This window comes from Psammomys obesus, unplaced genomic scaffold (assembly GCF_907164565.1).
Source record: "Psammomys obesus unplaced genomic scaffold, mPsaObe1.curated_primary_1811, whole genome shotgun sequence".
In the NCBI taxonomy this organism is placed as follows: Eukaryota; Metazoa; Chordata; class Mammalia; order Rodentia; family Muridae; genus Psammomys; species Psammomys obesus.
The window spans coordinates 1307430-1334236 of record NW_026592890.1 but is presented as its reverse complement, the minus strand read 5'-3'; the positions used below and the strand labels follow the sequence as shown (position 1 = coordinate 1334236).

Sequence of the window (26807 nt, the reverse complement as noted above, 5' to 3'; positions counted from 1 at the left end):
GGGAGGGAGGGAGGGAGGGAGGGAGGGAGGGAGGGAGGGAGGGAGGGCTGTGATTAGGATGTAAAGTGAACCGATTAATTTAGAAAGGAGAAGAGTACCTGATGGAATTCAGAGGTGAGGCGATAAATCAGAAGCTGCCCCTTCCCCCTGTGACAAGTGGATAGAGAGGGTGACCCTCAGACAGAATTCAACTCTATGATGAAGAATGGAGGAGAATCGGAAATCACAGTGTGGACGTTGAGAGGACTCAAAGTGTGGAGAAATGGAAGTGTCATCCAACGAAAAGAAGCAAGCACCGGGAGCTGCTGCAGCTGCGGGGCTCCTTGGCAGGGGGGGAGGGAGGGGGAGCAGCAGATGCCTCAGCCATGCAGGCTCCCAGCCAGCAGGCTGCCTCGAGTCTCCGAAAACTCTCTGGACTCGGGACTTTTGAACAGCGTTGGAACTGTGAAGGCTTCAGGGAATAATCTTGAACTTGGACGGAATGGATCTTTCGCCGCAGGATGGCCGTGAGCCTATGGCAGCCAGGGGCTGTTGAGGTTTCGATGGGAACTGTCACCCACAGGCTCACGTGTGTGAACACCTGGTCCCCAGCTGGCGGTGTCGTTTGGGAAGGCTGTGGAGCATCTGGGACATGGGGACTAGCTGGTAGGAGTAAGGGCAGGGGATAGTAACACCCCCCCCCGGTTCAGCCCCCAGCTATCGCTTGCCACACCCCTTCCACCATACTGGACTGTATCTCCTGAGTCGGTTTTGTTAAGTAAAAATCAGGGTCGCTGCAGTTTGGATCCACCCCAAAAAGGCTGCTGGAAGAAGGCAACAGCTACTCTGGTGGTTACCAGAGCTGACTTCTAGAGTCCAGGCAGAGGGCGCCGCTGGAGGGGCCCAGTGCCAGGGCCCGGGGCTGGAGTACAAGAGAGCATATCCAGAAAATCTCTGAACCAGCCCTTGAAAAGAGGACAGCTTCCAACATGTGCTAAGGATTCAGAAGACACGAGGCCAGCTCGCACCAGTGTTCCCCGGTCCCTGTCTCTGCTCCTGGCCCACGTGTGCCAACCCCGCAGGGATCCTGAGAACCGACAGGCGGACGCAGACGCACAAAGATAACTAAAGGAGATGGAGGAAACCAACTCCCCCAACCACACTGCAGCGAGTAAGCAAGCTTGTCTGGGCTTAGTCCTGGAAAGCAACCTGTTGAGACATTAACCGACACTTTGCTACCTACAGCGGGCTGGCTATATTAATTAGTGACTAGCTGGCCTCTTGAAGTGACCGGGAATTCTTGAAGTTGCTTGACATTAACTTTATGGAAGGAAATGACCCTGTGAAACAAGAGCGCACGAATAGTCTTTCAGGGACTTCCTTTTCTCTCTAACAAACTAAACAAGTAGACCTCACGGCTGATAGATTAGACTACCGTTCTCAACCTGCGGGTTGGGACCCCTCTGGGGTCACATGTGAGATATCCTGCATATCAGATATTTGTGTTATGCTTCATAGAGCAGCAGCAAAATTATAGTTATAAAATGGAAGCAAAATAATTTTGGGGTTAGGGATCACCATAACATGAGAAACTGTCTTAAAGGGTCACAGCTTTAGGAAGGCTGAGGGCCACTGGTTTAGACTAACGGCGGTGAAATTTGCTAGGCAGAGGATTTCAGCACATTGCCTACAGCAATTATTCCAATGGCAGGCTCGATACCAACCAGAAAAATGATGTGGTAATAATTCTTCATATGTAAAACTACAGAATTTTAGGATTACATAATTTTTTAAATTTTAAAATACTCCGGAGGTTCATTTTTTTTGTATGGACCCAAATGTCTCCTGCAGCAGCATTTGTGTGTATAACTGGTCGTCTGTTGACGTTTAAAAACACTAAACAGGGAGAAAACGGTCGTGTGCTTTCCTTGCTGCTCTCTAAACCAAGTGCAGTGGGATGGGATGAAGAAAGAATGTATTCAGTTAGGAGAAGCGCAGACTGCCCCTGGGTCAACCACTCTTTGGGAAACAAGGCCCCCAGCTCTGCAGCTCACCTGAGCCCCAACTTGGAACCAGAAGGGAAATCTCATACTGGGGGGTCCAGAGAGGGGCTCAGCCTTTGCAAAGCTGCAGCTATGGCTTAGAGCACTGTGACTTTCATGTTAAAAATGTAGCAAGGTGAGAAGCATAGTGAGCACCTTGTGACAAGCCTCCAGAGGCCACCAGGGCTGAGGTGACAGTGAAGGCCATGTGGTTGCACAGATCCCATCTGAACTCATACGAGGGGCTCTTAAGAGTTTGATGTGCTCCTAGCTATAGAGGGTAGACGGGACACAAATGGAGGCATACGCTACCTCTTCCACACAAAACACGTATTCGTCATTCAATAGCAACATCTTAAATCATGCCTCCTAAGAAATCTCTTCACTCAAGTGTGTCATCAAAATATATTTTAGAATTAGTTATTCATTTCCCCCTCTCTGGACCAATGGGGAAACTGAGGCTCTAATGGGTTCAGTGCCTTTCCCAGAGTGACGACCCGAGTTACAGTCATAACGCATGAACATGGCTGGGTTCATGTTCAGTGTGATCCCCAGCTGTGCCTCCTCCTCACACGCAGCACCTTCTCACGGCTTTCCTCTTGAGGTTGCGCCTTCCCCACCAGGCTGCAGCCCCCAGAGCCTTTGGGGGAAGTGACGGCACTAACAGGCTGACAGGCTGTATTAGTCACTGTCCTGTTGCTAGGAAGAGACAGCATGGCCGCAACAACTCTCATAAAAGGGAGCATTTAACTGGGGTTTACTCACAGTTCCTGTCCATCATCATCATGGCAGGGAGCATGGCAGCAAGCCTGGCCCTGGAGCAGTGGCTGATATCTACATCCTATTCCACAAACACAGAGAGATTCTGGGCCTGGCATGGACCTTTGAAACCTCCAACTCACTTCCAGTGGCTCGCTTCCTCCAACAAGGCCACACCTCCTAATCCTTCTAATCCTTTCATATAGCGCCACTGCCTGGTGATTCAAATCGCTGCACAGGCCTTTCCAGAATTAGTTGTGGAAGGAAACCAGTATATACATAGTCATCGGCTCTTCCACTAGTTCCCTGGGACAAAGGCACCAAGACTGTCGGACAACTGTAGGAATGATGCCTTGGTATAACTGATCCCTACTCTTTGTTGTCAAGCATTAAAATGTCTCCACTCAAACATCAACTGTCTGGGACACTCTGCCTGTGTGCCCATTCTTCCTTTCACCCCAGGCTCCTTCTCACTGCTGCATTCCTGTGTCTGGATTGGAACACCTTTTTATCTTGGTCACTATGATAGCCAAACTCTTCTACAAAGAGTAAAGCATAAAATTATTCTCCAAATAAGCACAGAGATGTTAGCACTAATGCCTACCAGATTCTGAAACTGGACCATTTCGGCTTCATTTACCCCAGAGGTACGTCCCCAAGAAGGCCCTTCCTCTATGCTTCCTGCTTGGTACAGGCCAGTGGCACACAAGTTGCCTGCCTATCTCCAGTCCACCAATAGCTGCATCTGAAAGGAAAAGTAGACGCTCTAGGACAGCTAGTGACCCTCTGGAGTCTTGCTAGTATGGCAAGAAGCCTTCTCCCAGCACCAACAGTTCCCACACAACAGTGGTTTTTTGGTTTGGAGAGCAGATATGATGGGAAACTCAGCAGAAGTGAGCCACAGTGAATGTGCTTGCACAGGGTGACACTCAGGCTAGCTACAGCTGGTGGCATATGCAGGCTGTGTCCTGGGGTAAAGGAATCAGTCTGTGGTGTAGCAAATTCACCTAAACAAACCCGCGTCAGAAATTCCTAGAATCATAATAAATATAGCTGGCTTCGGCGGTGGGCGTGGGGTATTTGAAAAAACAAAAGATGATTTTCATATTGACTCTCATTTGCATTTAACCGTATTGGTTGTCAGTGAGCATTGGCTTCGTGTCATCAGAGCTGAACTGTCCATACACGTCCTGTGCTTAAATGATTAGATTTCCAGGAATGAGGCATAACTCCAGGGTAACTTGATTTCCATACGACAAGGAATGATGAGATGGTGGTCTAAAAGAATAGCCCGGAGAGAGTAATTCACAATAAGCAGACACTTACTTCCTTACAGTTATAGAGGCAGAGAAATCCACGGCAGCAAGGCCTCTCCCCATACCTCCCAGGGCAGAGGGGTTCATAGCGCCTTTTTCCCTCACGCCGTCCTGCCCAGGATGCCTGCTGTCATATGCCCAGCCTCCCAATGCTGTTACACCCTCCGACTTTACGAGGACAAATCTCAGCAGGAATTCTGGAGGAGACATTCAAACCAGAGCAGTGGACGTGTCCACAAGGATGGAGTAGTACAGAAGCATCCAATGAAAGTGCAGCCGCAGGTGGGGGTGTGGCCCGCATCCGTGCACACATGGGCCGCACTAACTGGACTCGTGGGTTATTTAAATTTATTCAGGATGTAAAATGAGGAGAGGGATGTGTTGGAAGGTATCTGTGAGGAGCTAAAGGAATGAATAAGATTGTATTTCATCGTATACACTATGAAATGCTCAAGGAGTAAATGAAAAACTGGTAACTTGAGATCTTACTAAATTAATCATACATATGATATATATATATATATATATATATATATATATATATATATATATATATACCAAAATAACAGAGATGCTTGTTAGAGCCTCCACCACTAAACCCTTGAAAATAAACGCCAAACAACAAGAAAATACGTTAACAGAGAAACAATTAATGAGAATCATTAGATATGACACTGAGCCATAGCAACATTTCAAAAAATGACTTGTTACAAAGGGGATTATCGTCTAATGTAAATATATATATATATATATATATATATATATATATATATATCCACACTGCTGACTCCCTTTTATCCTCTAACGTTTTCTATAGCCCCACACAAACATAGCCTAGCTTCATAAATTAAAAAAACAAACAAACATGTATTTTCCTTTGAAAAATATCCCCAGTTTAAAAGATGGAGAGAAAGCAATGTTTAACTCCAAGAGGCTGTGGCAAGAGGCTGCCAGTCCTACAGTGAAGGGAAAGTTCCCTCTTTATGTACTCCATCTCTCTGTTTTCTTCTTCTTTATTTTTTTTTTAAACATCAACAGGGTCTTACTATCTAGCCCTGGCTGTCCTGGAATGCACTGTGTAAACCAGGCTGGCCTTGAACTCTCGGAGCTCCGCCTGCCTCTGCCTCCCAAGTGCTGGGAGTACTCCCAAGTAGGGTGTGCTTCACCATGCCTGGCTCCATCTTTACAGTTTTTGTTACTACTTCCTTGGTACTATTAACACAGTCATTTTACAGAAAAGCAGAGCAGAAAATAACATAAAAGCTCTGAGGCTCCAACTGAAACCTTAGTTTGAAAAAGCTAGCCTCAGCTGGAACTTATCTTGGGCACAACCACTCTTCTGTAAACAAATATTTGTCACTGTTTATCAAGAGCGTCTTCTTACCCCTATTTGATAAAAAAAAAAAAAAAAAAAAATTCTGGTCTATCTGGGGTACATTTGAAATGTGTAGCAGTTAGCAAAGGTGTAACAAAATGGATGAAGACATAAAGGAAAGTATAGACACAAGGAAAAGATGGGAGAAGTGGAAAAAAAAAGCCATCAGAACTTCAAGGTTTGGTCTCAGTTTATCTGTCTTTAAGTACCTGTGTAAATTTTGATAACATTGAATAAATCAGCCATTCTCAAGTCTCTGCTTCTCATATACAACATTAAAGGGTTTTATTAAAATAAACTTCAAGGTCACTTCACTTATAAAATTCTACTTTAAAGGAAACAAAAAAAATGAACCTAAAAGAAAAATTAAAACTTAGTTTCATCAGCATTTGTGTTCTACATAAAAGAACCAAAATCTAACCATTTCAAAACAATTTCTATTTAATAGCTCCACCACATTTTTATTAAAAAAGAAAAACTAGATTAAAAAAAAAGAAATAAGTTCTAGCTGGAAATTCCTACAACATTCAAACTATTTAGACAAATACTAAAAACACTTTTTTAATTTATAAAGAGCAAGCATGTCATAGCGTTTATTCCAAATGTTCATTTGGGATGTCTTCAACGGACAGAGCTTCAAAAACCAATGACTTTAAACATAAGCCTCGAATTCTGCCCTTAGAATGTTTGAAAGCCTAGTGGTTTCCAAGCCTGTCTATGCCTTAGGATCAGGACCAGAGGTTTTAAATTATATGGATGCCTAGGCTCCAACCCATACCAATAAAATCGGAGCCTAGGGAAAGTCAGCCGCAGGTATTTTTAAAACTCCTCTGAGCAATCCCAAAATTCTGCCAGTAAAGGGCCTAGAGGTTAAGACGGCTCAGCTGTCAAAAGTGTCAGCTGCTGTTGTAGAGACTGTAGTTCCCAACACCCACATCAGGAGGCTCACAACCACCTGTAACTCTAGCTGCAAGGGATCCAGTGCTTCCGAGGTAGACTTCCTGGTTCTCCACAATCAATCCACTCTACATATAACAACCACAGTCACCCCTTTCCTCTGACTTCATCATTGTGAGCTCTTCTTCCATTGTGATTTCTGCCCTACCCCACCCCAATAGTCACAGCCTTCTGGGTTTCCTGGTCCTCTCACTCCCACATTCAAGCCTTTCTAGCCACAAGCCCTTGCTCTTTTGAGCATCAGTATTCAATGTATGTGTCCAGCAAAATTGTCAGGTCACCCCTTCTTTCCAGTTTCCATAGCCATAATCCTAACCAATATTCTCATTTTGGAACTTGTAAAAGAAGAAGGGGGGGGAATGGCAAAGCCTCCCAGCTGGCCAGGCATTCCCCTGGGTTTCTCATGCTTCAGAGCTCGCCTCCACAGAGATCTGGATTAACCTTTCTCAGTAACCACTTACGCCCAAACACCACTTTGGATTTTATGAATGTTGCATAAGACCTAAATACCCACCAACTAACCCGTTCTACAACACAACCTCTTTTCCCCTGTTTGAAAAAGCCAGTCTTCCAGACACCATATTTTATCTGTGCTTCGATGTTCACGAAAACCCCTCACTACTAGGGCCAGACAATTCTGCCAGCTCCTGTCTGGTCCCAGCGACAAGAGGGCAGCTGCTGTGCTAGCATCTCTCCACTTAACACACCTCAGGCACCATTGCTGCTGTCTGCCTCCTTTCCGCACTGAACTGAAGTCCAGGGCCTGTTTGTCTCCAGTCCTGGGAGTGCTTGCTGGTGCAGCCTGTTCCAGTGCAGGCACTATCTCCCAGCCTGTTACCAGTTCCTCCACTTGTAGTCAGCACATGTGACAGGGGCTTCCGGCCTCCGCTGTCTAGCCCCTTCTTGCCTTGAGCTTCTCTTCTCCACTCTCCCCAGCCTCCCCAGTCCTAACCCTTCCCATTGGCGATCAAAATTGCCCAGCCACCCTGTCTCTCCTCTGGAATTTAAAGTGTTCTCACACCCACTCATATTTAACTGGCTTCCCGACCACACCACTGCCTTATCCAGACCATACAAATCCAGAATGTCTTCCTGCCATACCAGACTTCTCTAGGCTTGTCCTACTGGGAAGTCATCTGAGTCCTGGCACAATCGGGCCTTTAGTACCATCTCAGTCTATCATTTTGTTCTCTGGCCACTGCTCTAGGCAGCGACCTTTCCCTTGTTAGTACCAACGCCCCTCAGCTCGCCATGCACTCACATCTCAACAAGCCCACCAGAAGCTGACTGTATCTGTTCCAGCTGGAATTTAAAACGTCCTCCATGAAAACATATTTTATTTCCTCTGTTTCAGGACATTTTAGAAAGTGGGGCCCAAGAGAAGTTGGTCGCTCAAGGTGGGTCAGAGGGTGTAACCTTCCCCCAGCCTGTTGCCATTCCTTTCAAGTCACAAGCCCCTGTCATGGGCTCCCACTGCCATGATGCTCTTCCCAAGTGAAACTTTGACGGACACACTGAGCCAAAATAAATATTTCTTCTGTTTCGCTTGTAGGAAGCATTCTACCACAGAGGAGTGAAAGATAATAAAATTTCCTCACCAGAAAATGCCCAGTATACACCTGACCTATTGGACATGCTAACTCAGCAGCATGGTTCACTGTGGAGCAATGGTTGCTGGGAGGGAACTGTACTTGCTGCCTCGAACCAGCACTGAGAGACAGAATCATTCATCCTGTGCATCGGTAGCTCGGGAAAAGATCAACGTTCTAAGCTGGAAGGAAGCTTCTCCTCTGCGGGACGAACGTTAGTTCTGCCACTGGAGAGCAGAAACAGTAGAGGCTGCATCAAAAGAATGAGTCAATCCGTCTGCATCTCTTCTATTGTCCGTCAATGTGCTCTCTGTTTCCTGGTGCACAGCTCTTCCCTGACATAGACCCTTCCTTTAGCAGCCGCCTTTCATCTCCCCGTCGCCCACCTCCACACTTTACCTTCTCTGAAACTGTAGCCCTTACTCTACCCTCTGTTAGTTTCTGTTGTGAACTGTGACAGCGGCTCACAGGAACAGCTTGCGAGAGGAATGTCACCTCGGCTCACATTCTCCAGGGGATTTCAGTCCCTGGTAGAGTCATGGTAGAGAGTAGTCCCTGGCAATAATGGAGGCAGCCCATGATGTGGTGGACTGGAGAGCAGAAATCAGGACCGGATCCCCCGGTCAGACTAGAACCTTCTAAGTTAGCTCTAATGACCCTCAGATGGTGCCACCCCCTAAAGGTTGCAACCCAAAGCAGCACCACCAGCTGAGGAAAAAAACATTTAAAACACGGCACCGTGAGGGACACTTAAGATCTAAAGCACAGCAACTGCTGGCATCCGTGGTTGCCAGGACAGTTGTCAATGGTGACTCTATCTGGCCTCACACTTAATCAGCTACTTCTATTAATACACCAGTAAATATCTAGCAAGATCTGGTTCCTTCAGTTTTACCTGTAAATGTTCCACCGCATAGAGAATTCTCCTGAATATAGACTGTCTGACTCATGCCTAAGCTATATGCTCATCAAAGCCTTCTGCAGATGCAAGCTGGTTCACACAAGTGGTCCCACCACAGAACCCCAGGACTGTGGTACCTTCGCTTTTAGATAGTACAGAGGCCTTATACAGACTGACTGGCCATCCAGGAACAGTGAGTCTCCAGTGAGCCAGAAACCCTTACTTGTTCTTGGCTTATGATGCCTTGGCTGGGGACAGAAAAGTTCAAACAACGTGACTTCAAACAAAATGTCAGTTATTCATTGCCACAAAACAAGCACTTATCCCTCACCTACCACCAACTCCATTGTGTTCTGAGACACCATAGTCCCCAAATGGCACCATTTCAAAGCATGCTTTTGGCAGCAAATCGATCAGGAAAATGAGACATATTCTCTACTACTGTATGAGTAAATCATGTCAGCTAGTGAAATGTTGCCTCCAAATTTATTGCAGCCCAAGTCAAACCAAGAAGGCTGTTCCTGAAGGCTTCCTTCTCCTGCGTGACAACAAAGGCCATTACACTATTCCTGTTTGGTCAGCTTTTTTCAAACTCTCCAGGTATTTATCATATATATCTACCTCACACAAAACAATACGTCCCAACTCACCCACCAATCTTGCTAAAAACAAACAAACAAAATCCTCTTAACGTAAATATTTTCACTCTAAACATTACTTTTCCAACTAGAACTTCCATGGCCTTGTCACCAGTCAACAGAAGACATGAGACATGACTTTTTAAAGATAATCAGGTTTTGTCTAGATGTTCTGCCCATGGTTCTATGAGAACCCACATTCACCACCCCCATACCCCCATAAATAAGCAGAAGGGGAAAGATCCTTTCGTACATAGAGATACACAGAGTGAGGAAAGAACCCCAGTTCCCTGAGTCATTGCTTCACTTGCCAAGAAGGCTATCCAGCTCCACCCGAGGCCCTTCTTTCAACTGGGTCAAGTGTAAAGGCCTCCTGTTCCCTCCACAAAGCTGCCTTCAGGCTTACAGTTGTGCAAAGATAATCTTCCCCGGCAGACTTTGTGTTTCTAGGAAAGGATGTGTAAGGCTTGCTCTGAAGCCCTGCAACAAACAAGACAGCGGTTTGTTTCCTGCACAGGCTACATCAAAGCCCCACAAATGTGTTTTCTCACAGTCCTCGAAGCTGCTGCCTCATGCCAAGGCGTTAGCATGGCTGGTTCTCTCTGGGGCTGTGATGAAGATTCTACTCCACGGCTTTGTCCGACCCTTTGCTGGCAGTCCTCCTTGTGGCTTAAGTGCCTTGGCTTATGGAAACATCACTTTGCGTCCTGCCTTCTTCTTCCCATGGCTTGTTTCCTGTGCATGCCAGTGTCTTAGGATTCCCTTTCGAGTTGACTTAGGCCAGCCCTTAATCCCCCACTTTATCCCCAAATCTGTAAAGATTTCCTCTTCCCCCTCATACTGTTTTTATTAACATACACTTTTATACATCATTAGCTACACTGTGACATTTTCAAACAAGAGTTAATGTGTTTTGTCACATTAACCCCCCCACCCATCCCTCCTTTTGCCTCCCTCCACATCCTACTTTAATCCCTTCCCTCTTCCCAACTAGAACACTTTTCATGGGTTGTTTCACTTTCTTCTTCTTCTTCTTTTTTTTTCCTGGTGCCAGTGAGTTCAGTTAGGCTTCCTTACAAGAACATGGATGAAGAGTCATTCACAGGCGGCTACAACACTGAAGACCCAACCTCCCACCACACCACAGTAAACATCACCTGCCCGTAGATCTTGATCTTCGGGGAGGTGTGAAGCAACCCCCTTTCACCCCAGAGTCCTTATCTCTACATCAGGGCACATCCGAGATCCTGGGATATTCGGAGCTTTCATAACTCCATCTACAATGGAAATATTCTAAGATCCTGAAGGAAAGAAATGGTGGGTTGAGAAAGAGTTAAAGAAGAGGGATGAATATGATCAAAACATTGTAGAAAACTCTCAATGAAATAATAAAAGATAAAGTAAATTTCAAGATGCAGCCGATTTAGAACACGGTGAGATGGCAATGAGGATTGTTTCAAGAGCCAATGGGAAAAGAATAAGCCTGGAACAAAATGCCTGAAACGTGTCTATTTACAGCCACCAAGGTCTTTTCTCCTCGGAGCCTCCCTGCTGAGCAGTCTTTTAGCATTTACAAACATGTATTAAGGTGGAACATCTGGGAAGATTTTCCAGTTTGATAATTGACTTGTTAATCCTGGCTTTCCTGTGCAACAGAAGCCTCTTCTGACTTGTCTGCTGGCATGTAGCATCATGGGACAATCATTATTATTGTCTCTTTTGTCTTTCTGTACCAAATTGCCCCCTAACAATGCCCTCTATTATAAGTCTACCTAACCTAAGTAATGTTTTTTTTTATTTTTATAATAATTTTTGATAGTAGCTGAAGAATCTGTCATTTATATTTTCTTTAGAAAACAAAACAAAATCAAAAACCAAAATCAAAAGAGGATCTGAGTGTACTCCCCCTCCTTTTGAGCACATACCTATGGCCAAACAAATGAAATCCACCTTTTGTAATATGTTGCAAAAGTCATTATAAGGATTATTGAAGAAAAAAAAAACAACCTTTCTCCTTACTGTTTCGTGGTGTACTCAAAATAATTCGGAGAGGTTCCAGTTGGGACTCATGATGGAAGGGTTACTCCATGACATCTGGGGTGCCATGTCACAGCGCCCAGTACAACTGAGACCCCTTCTGGCACCTCATGCCTGCTGTCCCAAGCATCTCTTCCTGCTTCAATTTGGTAAATCGGTGTTTATGAAGGCATGGCTTCCATTGTGCTTGCCTGTTAAACACCCACAGTCCTCTATTCGCCATTTAGACTGGCGTGCAACATTTGTTGCTAACAAAACCAACCTAAGGAATTTAGGCGGAAGGTGGGAAGGTTGGGTTGTTCATTTCATTAGAAACATTTATGTTCCCTTTGCAAAGCAACCTCCTGAGAAACACAGGGGAGTTTTTGATTTAGCAAAAGAAAATAATAGCCAAGCTGCATATCGACAGATTAATTATTTAAACGTTTTCCACTCAAGTAATTTCTTACGCCTTGTAGTTATTTGTCAGATGATTTTTTTTAATTACAAAATAACACTCATTTTAAAACTTTAGACAATACAAGGGGGTATAAAATATAATGTACAAGTGGAAACCTCAGCTGATTTTTGCTAAGCTAACTCCACAGGGGTAATCACTATTCTCCAGAGAGTATGGCAACATATATATTTAAATATGACAACCACCTCTCCTTATTCAATGAGAAGGCTCTATTTGACACCTGCACTATAAGTTTCTTTAGTGACTCCATGAGATGCTTAGAACTTGCTTCCTGCCATTCCATGGTATTCTGAAAAGAGTACAATGGGTTTGGTTTAGTTTTGGTTTGATTTGGTTGTTTTGTTGGCTTGGAGTTTTGGGTTTGGTTTTGTTTTCTTGATGGGTGATAAAGGAGAAAGCATAACTGTAAGTCTGGACTCACGCCTGCAGTGAGACATTCCTAGGCGTCTGGCACTTCGCCTCCATTTTCAACAGGTTGTCCTGGGTAAAGTGGAAACTTTAGAACAAAGCTGACTGAACAGTATTTTCTGTGCCTTGGAAAACGGTGGGGGCTTTCATTATGTCCAAGTGCCCAATTTTTCTACTAAGAGAGGATAAACGCTTTCAATTACGTGAATTCCCATCAGGAGGGCAACAAAAGGCATGGATACAATTCTATAGCTCTTGAGCATACAAAGTATATCCCGGGATGGAAGGTGGGACAAAGAAAAACAGCTCGGCCTCGTAATAAAGTGCAGGGTGAGAGTCGTTATCTACAAAATGCTGCAAAAGTGCATTAACCGAAAATTTTAAGCAAATAAGTTGTACACTATTTCTCAGTGATTTTCCATACTTCCATGGACAGCTCTAGTGAATTCATACATATATTGGTCCTCTAACTGGCTGAGGGTTTTCCTTACGTTTTTTGCTGGGTTTATTTTTCTCTTCCCTTCCTTTCTTTTTTCTCTTCTTCAAACTTTTTTTTTCTTTCCACTCTGGATATTCTTTTTTTTTTTTTTTTTGCCTCAAACTAACCATCTCCAAGTGCAATTTGTGATGAAGATAGAGCACTGCCCATCATCATCATCTGTCCATAATCTCTTACGGAAGAATCTTTGAAAATCACCAGACTCCACTAGAGTCAATGATAACAAAGTTAAACATGACCATTTATGCAAAGGTGAGTTATGTCAAAGATGCTTTTGCTTAAGAATCTCAACATTGGAGGCTGGTGAGACGATTCAGTAGATAAATTGCTCCTCACATGAACATAGTACCTCTATCTTTTGCCTCAATAACATTATTTTTCTTTCGTTTTATATTTAGTGAAAGTTATATTAAATTACTAGCTACAATATCAATTGTGTGCAATAATCAGAGTGTTGTTTAAAAAACAGTTGAATTTATACCTGGCTTTATTCCTAATAACCATAGTGTTAATTATGTACAATAAAAATTTCAAGAGTGCTTTACCATAATTTAATAAATATTTATAATACAATTTCTCCAATGAAATAGTTTTTAATTTCATTTAACATTCTAAATTTAGCTGTGAGAAATATGACAAGTATTGCGTGATATCATCTTATTTATAAATGAGAAATTAAAAGTACAGTCATTTCCACAAGACTGCCACAAAAAAAAAAAATTATCTAAGCTCATCACAGATGCAAAGACTTCCTTAACTCACCACGCCTCTGCCTGGTGATAGAGAACATAGCCTGAGTTCTCCTCAGAAACAGTATTTCAAAGTCCTCTCTAAGAAATAGCCTTCCATCGCACCACAATGTCTGGTCCCTGTTCAAAGCACCCCCAATCTTCTTTTCTCAGAAGCGCACTGACTGACAGGATGTGGCCACAGAAATGCAGTTTCTGCTTGGACCTCTTCACAGGGATATGTTATAGCAACCCAAACATGGCACCACCAGGGCTGAAAAATCTTCAGAAAAGGACGCTGATATATCTAGACCCTTATTTGGTGCAGGGGTGAGCACTTGGGACTACTAACAATCCAGGCTTTTAGCAATTCATCATGTCCTCTCGTTAATGCGAACCAAAAACATTTTTTAGAGACTGGTGGGGACATCCTATGACAATGTGGTGACCCCACTCAGGGTACAATAGATACATGGAAAACAGCAGAGTAAAAAATTGAAAGGAACCCAGATCTTTGATAGCATGAAGTCAATGTTTCAATCAGCCGAGATTTGAGCCCGCCCCACCCCACATCTGGAACTTCTGTTTTGTGAACTGAATTTCTAATAGATAAAAACAATTTAGCTTTTTTGTGTATGTGCTAAAAATGCATTCTAACTGATCATTTTCTTACAACCAGTAGGCTATTGAGAAAAGGGCTGATCTAGGCTTTCAGAAGAACACTGAGAATACTAACCAGGCTTTAATATTACCAACAGGAAGAATTTCCCATCTGCTGATAAACTTAACCTTAAGCTTCTGTATGCTGAGAGACTCCTCCTGTGAAAGCCATGGGGTGCATTTATTCGGATTTCTTATTCTGCAAATGTTCCTCAGCTGGACTGGCACATAAGAAAGCTATGTAAACTGAGTAGTAAATCATAGGTTCTCTGAGAACCGGGACTATATCATGAAACCGCAACTTCAAAAACATAAGCTCCCTCTGCTACCTTTCATATTTAGGCAGAATTTGGCTGCGATACATAGAGCTGGAGTTCCGGTGTTTAAAACAGTGTGGATGGCATGCGTGTGTCACTACAACCCGGTGAGGACACCTGGAAATAAGACATAGCAATAACACACAGGCAAGTGTCTGTCTCCCACCTGTCATCTACTGATCAGACGCACATTTCTAGACACAAGAATCTTGACGCTGGACAACTACCACCGGTAACACATTCTCTGAAAGTAAAATGCATGCGAGTATTTATGGAAGAAGTGAGCAGCTCACCTATTTTTTTTAATGAAGAAAATGCCAAGTTCTATCTTAAATAATGAATGAATAAATGAGTTCTAACACAAGATTTAATAGTAAGCTATTATGTGTACATTGTATGTAATTGTTCTGAATTAATGCTGAGCAGGTACACTGAAAAAAGGATGTATAAGGTGATCGAAGGGCAAGAAATATAGTTCAGCAACAAGAAACCCAGAATCGCTAAAACAATCTTCTACAGTAAAAGATCTTCAGGAGGTACCTCCATCCCTGATCTCAAGCTGTACTATAGAGCAACAATATTAAAAACTGCATGGTACTGGCATAGAAACAGAATGGTGGATCAATGGAACCGAATAGAAGACCCTGACATCAATCCACACACTTATGGACACCTGATTTTTGACAAAGATGCCAAAACCATACAATGGAAAAAAGATAGCATCTTCAACAAATGGTGCTGGTCTACCTGGCTGTCTACATGTAGAAAAATGCAAATAGATCCATACTTATCACCCTGCACAAAACTAAAGTCCAAGTGGATCAAAGACCTCAACATGAAACCAAACACATTAAATCGGTTAGAAGAAAAAGTGAGGAAGACCCTAGAACTCATTGGTACAGGAGACAACTTCCTGAACAGCACAGGCTCTAAGAGCAACATTCAATAAATGGGACCTCATGAAACTGAAAATCTTCTGTAAAGCAAAGGACACTGTCGTCAGAACAAAACGACTGCCTACAGATTGGGAAAGGATCTTCACCAACCCTATATCTGACAGAGGACTAATATCCAGTATATATAAAGAACTCAAGAAGTTAAACAGCAATAAATCAAGTAATCCAATTAAAAAATGGAGTACAGAGCTAAACAGAGAATTCTCAATAGAGGAATATCGAATGGCAGAGAAACACTTAAAGAAATGTTCAACCTCATTAGCCATCAAGGAAATGCAAATCAAAACATCCCTAAGATTTCACCTTACACCCATCAGAATGGCTAAGATCAAAAACTCAAGAGACAACACATGCTGGAGAGGTTGTGGAGAAAGGGGAACCCTCCTCCACTGCTGGTGGGAATGTAAACTTGTACAACCACTCTGGAAAGCAATCTGGCACTTTCTCAGACAACTAGGAATAGCGCTTCCTCAAGATCCAGCTATACCACTCCTAAGCATATACATAAAAGAGGCTCAAGTACATAATAAGGACATTTGCTCAACCATGTTTGTAGCAGCTTTATTTGTAGTAGCCAGAAGCTGGAAACAGCCCAGATGCCCCTCAGTAGAGGAATGGACGCACAAATTGTGGTATATTTACACAATGGAATATTACTCAGAAAACAAACAAACAAACAAACAAACAAGGAAATCATGAAATTTGCAGGTAAACGGTGGGATCTGGAAAAGATCATCCTGAGTGAGCTATTTCAGAAGCAGAAAGGTATATATGCACACGGTATATACTCACTCATGTAGACATATAATATAGGATAAACTTACTAAAATCTGTACACCTAAAGAAACTAATCAAGAGGGAGGACTCTTGCTAAAATGCTCAATTCCTATCCAGAAAGGCAAAGAGGCTGGACATCAGAAGAAGGAGAAGAGGGAGGAGCCTGACACAGAGGGCCTCTGAAAGGCTCTGCCCTGCAGACTATCAATGCAGATGCTGAGACTTATGAGCAACCTTTGGGCAGAGTGCAGGGAATCTTAGGAAAGAAGTAGGAAATAGTAAGATCTGGAGAGGACAGGAACTCCACAAGGAGAGCAACAGAACCAAAAAATCTGAGCACGGGGTCTTTCCTGAGACTGATACTCCAACCAAGGACCATGCATGGAGATAACCTAAGACCCCTGCACAGATGCAGCCTATGGCAGTTCAGTATCCAAATGGGTTCCATTGTAATAGGAACAGGGACTGTCTCTGACATGAACTGATTGGCCTGCTCTTTAATTACCTCCCCCTGAGGGGGAGCAGCCTTACCAGGCCACAGAAGAGGACAATGCAGCCACTCCTGGTGAGACCTAATTGACTAGGATCAGAAGGAAGGAAAAGAAGTCCTCCCCTATCAGTGGACTTGGGGAGGGGCATGCATGCAGAGGGTGGAGGAAAGGAGGGATTGGGAAGGGAGGAGGGAGGGAACCACAGGGGGGATACAAAGTGAATAAAGTGTAATTAATAAAGAATAAGGAAAAAAAGAAACATAGTTAAGGGATGACAGTGTGAGTGCTTGTGAGTAAAGACAGCCTCAGCCAAGTCTGATGACCCACGTTCAGTTTCTCCCCAACCCACACGGTGGAAGAAGAGAACCAGCCCTTGCAAGCTGCCTCCGACCTCTACAGTTATACCATGCCATACATGTGCACACAGAAAATCCATAAATTAAAATGTGATAGTTTTGAAAACATAATAAATTACATGTTGTGTTTAAAACTATAGAAACAACCCCACATGGACAAACCAGATAGAATCCACATTGAAAGTCTTCAACAGATAACTGTTAAGGGGACAGGATTTTGCATGGGTTTAATTTTTTCTTCATTCCTGTTTACAACTAAATTTTTTTTTTTATTTATAACAACTAGGCTAGGGATGAGTAACCTCAACTAGATTTTATTTGTAGCACCTTCTAATGTATTGAGGTCCTTTGGTTTGGGAGTTTTTCTTCTACTTTCTTTGATGCTTGATGTTTAAGAAAAATGACAGTTCTATGCCATCAATTAGAACAGATGTGAAAACAGTCGCAACAGTTTTCCTAAATATATGTCAAATTATAATTTAAAAGTTATAGAAATATTTACTCAACTTCATCTTCTCTCTTTACCATATTACTAGTGTGTGTTGGGAGAGAATATGTGATTCAGAGTCAAGACTGGCTGTATTAAAGATCTGAGTTAAGTTCAATAAGGAACTAATATTTTCCTGAGATAAGCTGGACCCCTAATTTGTGATACTCCTACCTCTGATTTTTGAATGCTAGTTTAAAAGGTGTGAACTGCTACACACCTCTAACTTTATAATTCTAACAGTAGATCCAAAGCTTGAATAGTCGTTCCTTTAAGAAAGATGAATATTCCTCAGATTATCAAAGACTATCATTTATAGCCTAATGGCTCTTTTCTGAAATATTTGGGATCAGAAAGATTTGGGATTTTCTTTTTAATATTTTAGAATACTTTTCTCTACATAATGGGATGTTTTGAGAATGGGCCCCAAGTCCCAACATGAATACCATTGGTATTTCATACAGACCTTACACACATAGCCTGAAGCAGAATTTATGCAATGTTCTTCATGTGTGTGTGCTTGGCTGCAGCCCATCACAGGAGGCTGGGTATGGAATTTTCCACACCCAGTTACATTGATGGTCAAAAGATTTCAGATTTTCAAGCCTAAATATATCTTTGTTACTAAGTGAATTTAATGAGATATTTTTTTCTACTGTAGTTCCAGAAAGGATGCCTTTAAAAAAAAAGGAATGCCTTGGAAAAGCAGACTTCACAGTCCGGATTTCCCAGTGGAGTTTTGGCAAAGCCAGTGACGGTGCTGGCCTTAGAGTTTATCTAAATCCAGAAGATGGTGAGAGGCTGATGTTCCAGGATATATGGGCTCTTTCCACACTACTGAAGCTTCCATATACTGAGGCGAGGTTAGCTCCTACCACAAAACGAACCAAAGCATGAAGCACCGTGTCCTTCCATGTGGTCCAGCAACCCCTAGATTCCTTCTGATGCTGTCCAGAACACCAACAATGAATTCGGTTAGTACTAAAAGTCTTGGAGAAAGAGACACCATAAGCACACAAAAGTTCCCATCAACCTATTTATTTCCAAAGTTCAAGCTCAGTTATTTTTTTTTGCATGTGTGTGTGTGTGTGTGTGTATGTGTGTCAAGCTCAGTTATTTTTAATGTCATACTTAAAGGAAGAAAACAAAACAAAATGTCCCACCATATGTTTTACCTAGACTCCTCTAACAGAACATATCATCTATCCTTTTTGCTGAGATATTTGAAAACAAGCTGAACATATCAGTACAAAAAAAAAAAAAAAAAAAACAAGGTCATTTTTTTCTTACCTAAGCACAGTACCCTAACTAAATCAAGAAGTTCACCTAGATACACTACTTTTTTCATATCTATAGATTGTATCCAAAATTTCCCAGTGCCTTATGAAGACCTGTTTTCTGATGGAACATCCAACACATTTGGCCATGTCTATCTTTTCCCTTGATCTGGAATAGTACAGGGTCTGGACAGTTTTGAAAAGTATTACCATTTTCCTGTAACATGTTTACAGGAAAAGCTCAAGTTTCCCACAACTTGAGATTCCCCAAAGTCTCAAGTTACAGACTTAGGAAGGCACCACAAAAGGCATGCTGTTTGTTCTGTGTGCATCACAGAAGGAAAGAGAAGTGTGTTCTGTTGAACTGCTCCTTCTGTGCTTGGATGAGGCGGTATCCCTGGGATGTCTTCCTCCTGTCTCTGAGAGTTTTGGTGATACTTCCTTTCAATCAGTTTGCCTTCGCTAACTCAAGAATCTGCAGTGACTCTTCCCTCAAACATGCCTTTCTCCCAGCAGCTTTGCCTTTTCCTGGATAAATAGTTGAAATATACTTTCCACTCCTCTCAAGTCTAGGGGCAAAGATACGCTTAGTTAGCCCCCTGAATTATGACTGTCAGTAGCATGCCTCAAAAGTATCCTGTCATCCCAGAACGGCATTGCTTGTCATTTGATTGGCTGCATAAGATCCAGAAGAGGCCTCTAGAAGAAAGATTTAGTAGTCACCACACTTTCAGGACTACACAGTTCAGGGACTCTAATAAACTTTGGATTAAGAAAATCCGCCTTTATTTTCATTGATGTTTACCTGGAACTTGGTATCGCTTTCATCAGTGGGCATAGGCAGCAGCTACAACGGTAGTGACCAGGAGCTACTTCTGGGTCATTTGCCTTTCAGATCACACATACTTGATGATGCTTCCTTGAAATATATCTGCTTGCCACTAATTGGAAATTGACATCAAATTTGAGTTATGTTATTGTATCTTCAGTTAGAGACATCATTCTAGGAGGATGTTCTCAAGCTTCCTTCCCATGACTGCCCAAATAGTACAAGACATAAAATGGGTCCAGAGGGAGGGTGTGGTCCCCAGTCACCCAGTGTAAAGAGTCACTCGGGAGAGCAGGTGGAAATATTTGCGCTAGAAATTGTGCAACAGAAGAATAAACTCAGTCTTACGCTGGGGTTTATGGAGTTCTTTGTTCTGTGGTAGTCCAGATGAAATGGAGAGGGCAGAGTTGTAAAGCTGAGGACTGTATGTATGGGAAGATGAATGTGACTTTTGGGAATGAAGAGGAAAAAGTGAAAACGAAGTAGTAAATTCTGAGAGGTTGCTACATTTTGGAGAGGAAGACAAATGCTGAGAAAGCAGATAGAAGAATGGCCCGTCTAAAATGAATTGCCAAAGATTATGGAAATGTGACAGTGTATTTTCTGTTCTCTGATGCCTACATATACAGGAATCACCACTGAAAGCAGGAAGCCAAAAGCACTTCAGTAGATCTTTCTCTGCTGAGCCTATCATTTACAAGATGGCAAGGATAGCTTCTCTCTTAGTGCAGTTTCTTCATTTCAGAAAATGCTCTGTGGCTTACCAAAAGTAATATAAGCAAATATATGATAAAGGACTTAAGACCCACTGACATGTGCAAGCTTAGGTGGTCTTTTCTCCCGTCTTTTCTCTCTGCTCTAAGCCATTAACAACCCATCTCACATGTTCAAGTTTAAAAGAATTAAGGAATATATTAAGAAAACAGTGATTTTTTTTTCTTGAGTCAAAAGCATAGCACTTTAAAGTCATTATACCAGGTACAGTACAATGTTAGCATGAAGCTGAACTGAGAAAAATTATGATTAAAATTCAAATAGAGCATTGAGGTTATACTGGGGAAACAGAATGAGTACAAATTACAGAAAAGAGAGCCTCTAATTTTAAACTGTCAGTCAAAAAGGGTCAAGCCGTCAGCCCACCGTTTGCTGGGTTCCAAGCAGGACTCATGTGCTAGGCACGGATGTGTGCCAATCTTTGGAAACCCAACTGAAACTCTCCATCTCTTTCCTGGGTGCCTCATTTCTTACATAACGCTCTCTTACCTTACTGCCAACATGATGTGAAAGAGAGGGAGCGGGTATTTCTAGATGTAAAGACACGAATTTTTTAAAATATTAACCTTAGCTATACTATATTAGGCCCCCTTAACTCGCGATGTATATACGTCAATATCAGGATCTGTGGGAACTCTTAAAAACCCGATTACAAAGTTCGGTGGAAAGTGAAAACAAGGGTTAATGTGGCCATTGCATGGAGACAGAAAGTGCCCCCTGTCCATTCCGATGGCGCGGGCTGGGGTGGCCGTGGGCAGTCACAGACCCCTGCAGTCCGTTCTGCCTCACTCCACAGCGAGGTGAGCGCCTCTCCAGAGAGGAGGCAGACGTCGCTTCCGGAACCGAAGGCAGAATGACACTAGAACTGAAATACTCTGACCTATGCTTCCAGGGAAGTTTCTAGAGAACTGCAATTCTTTCTATGAAAACTGCGGGAATCTAAGGGAAAGGTACTCATAACTTCAAGAAGAAAGTGCTGCCACCTACAGGGAGGACAGCAAACTAAAGTCTGCAGGAAGGTGGCGGTGGGAGAGCAGGAGAAGTGGCGGCCGCGCCCTCCTCAAGCTTCAAACCTGAGGCAGCCCCGTCCTTGCTGTCCCGTTCCGCCTACGCCAACCACCTGTGGCCAGCAAGTGCTTGAAATATGGGTTGTCTGGCCACGTCTTCGTTATTCTTAGCCTAAAAGTTTAGTTGTTGCCGGTCAGTAATGAAAGGACACCGACTACCGCTTTGGAGCTCGGTCGGTGTAGGCCGAGCAGTATTGCCGTGAAATCTACGGCTACCATATCTCACGTTGGTTTTCAAGGCAGAAAACTGCTTATAGCAGAATTTGTAAGATTTTACCCAATTTTGTATTTGCTAATTGCATGAGGCCTAAAGCAAATATTTCAGATATAAGTAACACATGTTCAGAACCCATATATTCATTCAGATATATATCAGACATGTATGTACATATTCCAGACACGTGTGTATATACACACACATACATGAAGAGACACCTGTTGTGCTCTTGTTTCTATTAAACACTAATTACAAGGCTTAGAATTCTTGGACAGGTCCTTTGCTTCTGAGGGAACATGTGAGTAAGCCTCTCTAGGTTTCTATACATACTGCTTTTGCTTTTGTAAGTTGATTTGGGATGTCAGGCTGCTGTGGGAGTCAACCATTTAAAAACTGAAATACGCTTCTAATAGTTCAATATATTTCAAATGTCCGGACTTTCAAAATCTCTGATCAAGTCCAGACATTTCTAATAAGCATTTTGTTTTTGAGTTGGGATGCTCTGTAGCTGAAAAATATGCGTGGAATTACAGACAGTATAAAGAAAACAAAGCTATGCATCTCAATAATTTTGTGGTGATTACATGTTAAATTTTTGATGTTTTAACAGTATCTTGTCAAGTAAAATATATTACTAAGGCTCATTTTATTAATTTCTCTCTTTTTTCTTTTCACTTTTTAAACTATAGTTGCCAAGACATTCTAAATAACACGTGGCTGGCATTTCTTTTGCACTGTGCTGTGCTAATTGACTAGTGTCAGAGAGAGAGGCAGGTTTGTCGTGCTAACAGTCACCCGAAGATCTGTGGTTACAAGTGGACTTTTGCTCTCAAAATGAATCTTGCCTTTATTTTATTTTATTTAGGGGGCAGAGCCTAACTGTATAAAACTGTATAATAACTGTATAATAATAATACAGTCAAGGTTGAAACTCATTGTCTGCCTTCCTCTATCCTCTGGGTGCTAGAATGATAAATATTGCCACTACACCCTGGAAAATTAATTTTTTTGTTTTAAGAGAGAATTTCATATAGCCTAGGCTGGCTTCAAACTCAGTATGTAGTTGAAGCTGACCTTGAACTTTCGATCCTCCTAACTACACCCCCAAATACTGAGATTTCAAGTTTGTGCCACCATTTCCTAGAAAGAAGATTAATTTTTTAAAATATGTAGCAAACAGTAAGATTTGAATAGGTTAATATAACACAATTTTTAGAGGAAATAACCTAATTCTATCTTCAATGATTATCACTGTGACTAATGAATATCTTTAAATGGTAGGAAATGTAATTTTAATGAATCTAATCACATGATCATCTCTATCAGAGTTAATGAACTGCTGACATCTTTTTATAGAAATTTGATTAAAGTTGTTTCCTGTTCCATTTCTTCCATAAACTTCCAACATTGCCACTCCAAATGGACAACTTCTATAGACCATAGATACATAAATATATCAATTATTAAATTGATAGACAGATAAATGATAGACACATAGATAGCTGTAGATGGATGGAAGGATAGATGGGCAGACAATAGATAGATAGGTAGATAATAGATAAATAGACAGACAGATAGATAGACACACAGACAAGCAGATAGATAGATAGATAGATAGATAGATAGATAGATAGATAGATAGATACACACACAGACAGGCAGATACACAGACAGATAGATGATAGATAGATAGATAGATAGATAGATAGATAGATAGATAGATAGATAGGCAGATAGATAGATAGATAGATAGATAGATAGATAGATAGATAGATAGATAGATAGATAGGCAGGCAGGCAGGCAGGCAGGCAGGCAGATAGATAGATAGATAGATAGATAGATAGATAGATAGATAGATAGATAGATATCCTCTCTCTCTCAGGAGCCCAGCATATGTTCTCTCCTGGGACCTTCCCTGGTCCCCAGTGTCTGAAGTTCTCTTCCACAGTATGTACATATCTGTCACCAACTACATCTTCTTCCCATCTACAAATGCCATGTCTCCCCTTTCTTCCTTTTCATATCCCATTGTTAACATGCCCAGCTGTTACCCAACAAGAAAACAAAACCAGGCAGCCAGGCTCTCACTTCAGCTGGTGGATCCCCACATAAAGATAGGGTATCTAACCACCCTGGTCGCCCAAGACAGTCTTGGGATGAGAACTGAACGTCTTACCTTCCAGGAACCTCCTCAGCTCTACACACAGCAAGACTGTTGGGAACCCTTCCTCAGTCCTGAACACAGAGAAGGACCTTGGAAAGCCAAGTGAAGCAGGAAAGCAAATTGAGAGGGTGTTGGCACTCCATGCATGGACAAAGCAGTCTGTGCGCTGTCCTGATGTTCACAGCCTCTATCCTTTCACTCTCTGCCCTTCATTCACTTGCCCAAATTCCAGTCACATTCCAGACACAGGTGTCTCTCCAAGCCCACACTTGTTCCCCAAGGTTAAGCTAAATTGTACTTAGCACGGTATATTTACTCTTCTGACTGATCCCCAAGCCTCCCACCAACTGTGCACACCTTGAAGTCTGGCTATTCTTTTGGACTTTTTGCTGCAAATTTGCTGAATTTTTGAATGAATGAAGGTGGTGTGTCTTAAAAAGCACCAAATTCTTGTTAGCCTCCTTGGCTTGGCTTTTGATGCAAAAAACAACAACCTGCTATCAAGACAGTATGTCTTTGCATTTTGCAGCACCAGGGAACCTTGCTCTATTCTAAACCTTTCTAATGCCATGGATAACACTTCAGTCAGTCAGTAATTCCAAACTCATGTCTATCAGGGTATAGAGACACCTGTGACATAAACGCTCAAAAAGCAACAGAAACAATAATGACCAACAAAGCAAAACAAAGCACTCTCGCTTTCATTTTATAAGTGGGTGGTAGTTTCTACCTGGGTTATAGCCCCGGAACCCATGCGGAAGGAGAGAACCAGCTCTGCAAACTTGTCCTCTACCCACCACACACGCATGACAGCACGTGCGTGGGTCCACACACACACCTTCACACACAGGAAAACAAACATTTTAAAGACACAATGCTGACATATCAGCTGGGCCATTCTGTCTTGTGCAATAGAAATCACGGGACTACTTTGTGTTTGGTTTTCTAGACCACATAAGAATATTTTGGTGAGTTGGTCATTAATATTGTTATGGCGGCTGCTGTAGTTCCCAGGTTTATGGTAATTTTCGTTTTAACTTGCTCTGATGACAAGAACACTCACTGGAGATTAGAAGAAGCAGCTTTAAACAATTAACCCTGCTAGAAAATCAGTGTGGGAACTTGAGTGAGTCACAGTCCCTCTCCACCCCACTTTCTTCTGGAGGATAAATGATTGGGCAAGGTGTTCTCCAATGTCCCCTGGAGATCAGACATGCTACAATTTTCTGATTCTAAATGTGTCATTACCATTGCTTCTCTTGAATCATGATGGAATGAATTATAAAGGACAAATCGGTGGATGGCTGTTACATAGATGCACAAAAAGGAACAGAGGGAAGGCATAGTTTAAGTAGCCCTGGTCGAGAGAGGCTCTGTCAGGAATGGGTAATAATAAACCAGTGTGCATTTTAGCATGTTTGCAGGCTAGGAAAACCAAAGAAGCCACCCTGTGACTAACAAAATTACACACAAATCTCTATTACATTTCTAAAATGCATTTGTCTCTAACAGATGAGAAATAGTCAAGACATAAAAAGACAACGAGTTTGGATGCTACTATCATGCAATACTCTGAGGGATTCACAAGAAGGTAGAGAACTTGACAGTTCTGAGGTTCCCAGTAAGCGATGTAAATGTTTGTAGACAGCCCCGCTTGAGGATGCAGCTGAGGGCAAGTGCTGGCCTGCATGGCGCCCTCGAAACGACCTCTGTGTTTAAAAGCACTCTTCAATGCTCCTCAAGGTCAGCCCTTTCCTTATTACGGGACATGGGTGATGTCATTCCTGGCATGCCGAGTGTTCTGGAAAGCTACCTGCCACCCCAGTTTTCCTACTCCACACCCCGAGGCACCCCTGGTGAATCAAGAGCTTCAGCCCACTTAGCCCAGCTCTAGCTGGGTATGAGGAAATACATCTGTGAAAACACAGACAAGCAAGGGGCCACATGAGACAGCGAATCTGGGCAGAACAGCAGCTGAGGGCTCGGGATGATAAGCATGTATGCGCTGGCTCCAGCACAGAGCAGCCATTGGAGCAGTGACTCTGAGGTCAGGGCCTGAGGACTGAAGCCAGCGCCAGCCTAGCCTGCTTTAACATTTCCTCTAGATTCACGGGGTCTTGCTTTGGACCCTTTGAAACCCAAGAAAGGAAGATGAGAAGAAAAGTAAGAGACAAGAGATGGAAACTTTTTAATATGTGCTTTAAAACCCTCTTTATAGAGATGAGTAATAAAACGATTGAGGCCAGCAAACACAGTCAACCTTTCCACATTTTCTCTAAACAGTTATAAAACAGAGAGTCTTGTAAGGTCAGAGTTAAAGAAATACAGTCGTGTTTTGTAATTTTAAATGGAACGATAAAATAGCCTCAGTACTAGGGAAAGGTGTGTTCAGGCTTACCAGCTTGACTGAGAAGGAGTGATGGAGCCCACTCCAGCACTCAAGAAGAGGTGAACTCAACCTGGATGAGTAAGGCTTCTGCAAGCCACGAACTCCCCCTCACCTACACACATGCATACACAACACACACACACAGACACACTTTCCTTCTCCTCAAATCCAATAATAATAAATTGTGACATTTAACTTATGCCAAGAAAAGTCATTTATTGTTCTCATATGTTCAAAAAAGGAAACAAATTAAATGCCTACTATGTGCCAGCATCTGTAGGCTAGAAGGTACAAACATATAGATAGATAGATAGATAGATAGATAGATAGATAGATAGATAGATAGATAGATAGATA

At 42.5% G+C, this 26807-nt stretch overlaps 1 protein-coding gene across 4 annotated transcripts in view; it reads right to left on the bottom strand.

The window, feature by feature from the left end:
- Positions 1 to 26807, bottom strand: part of Esr1 (estrogen receptor 1) — a 364727-nt gene that overhangs the window by 278926 nt on the left and 58994 nt on the right. The window lies entirely within an intron of this gene.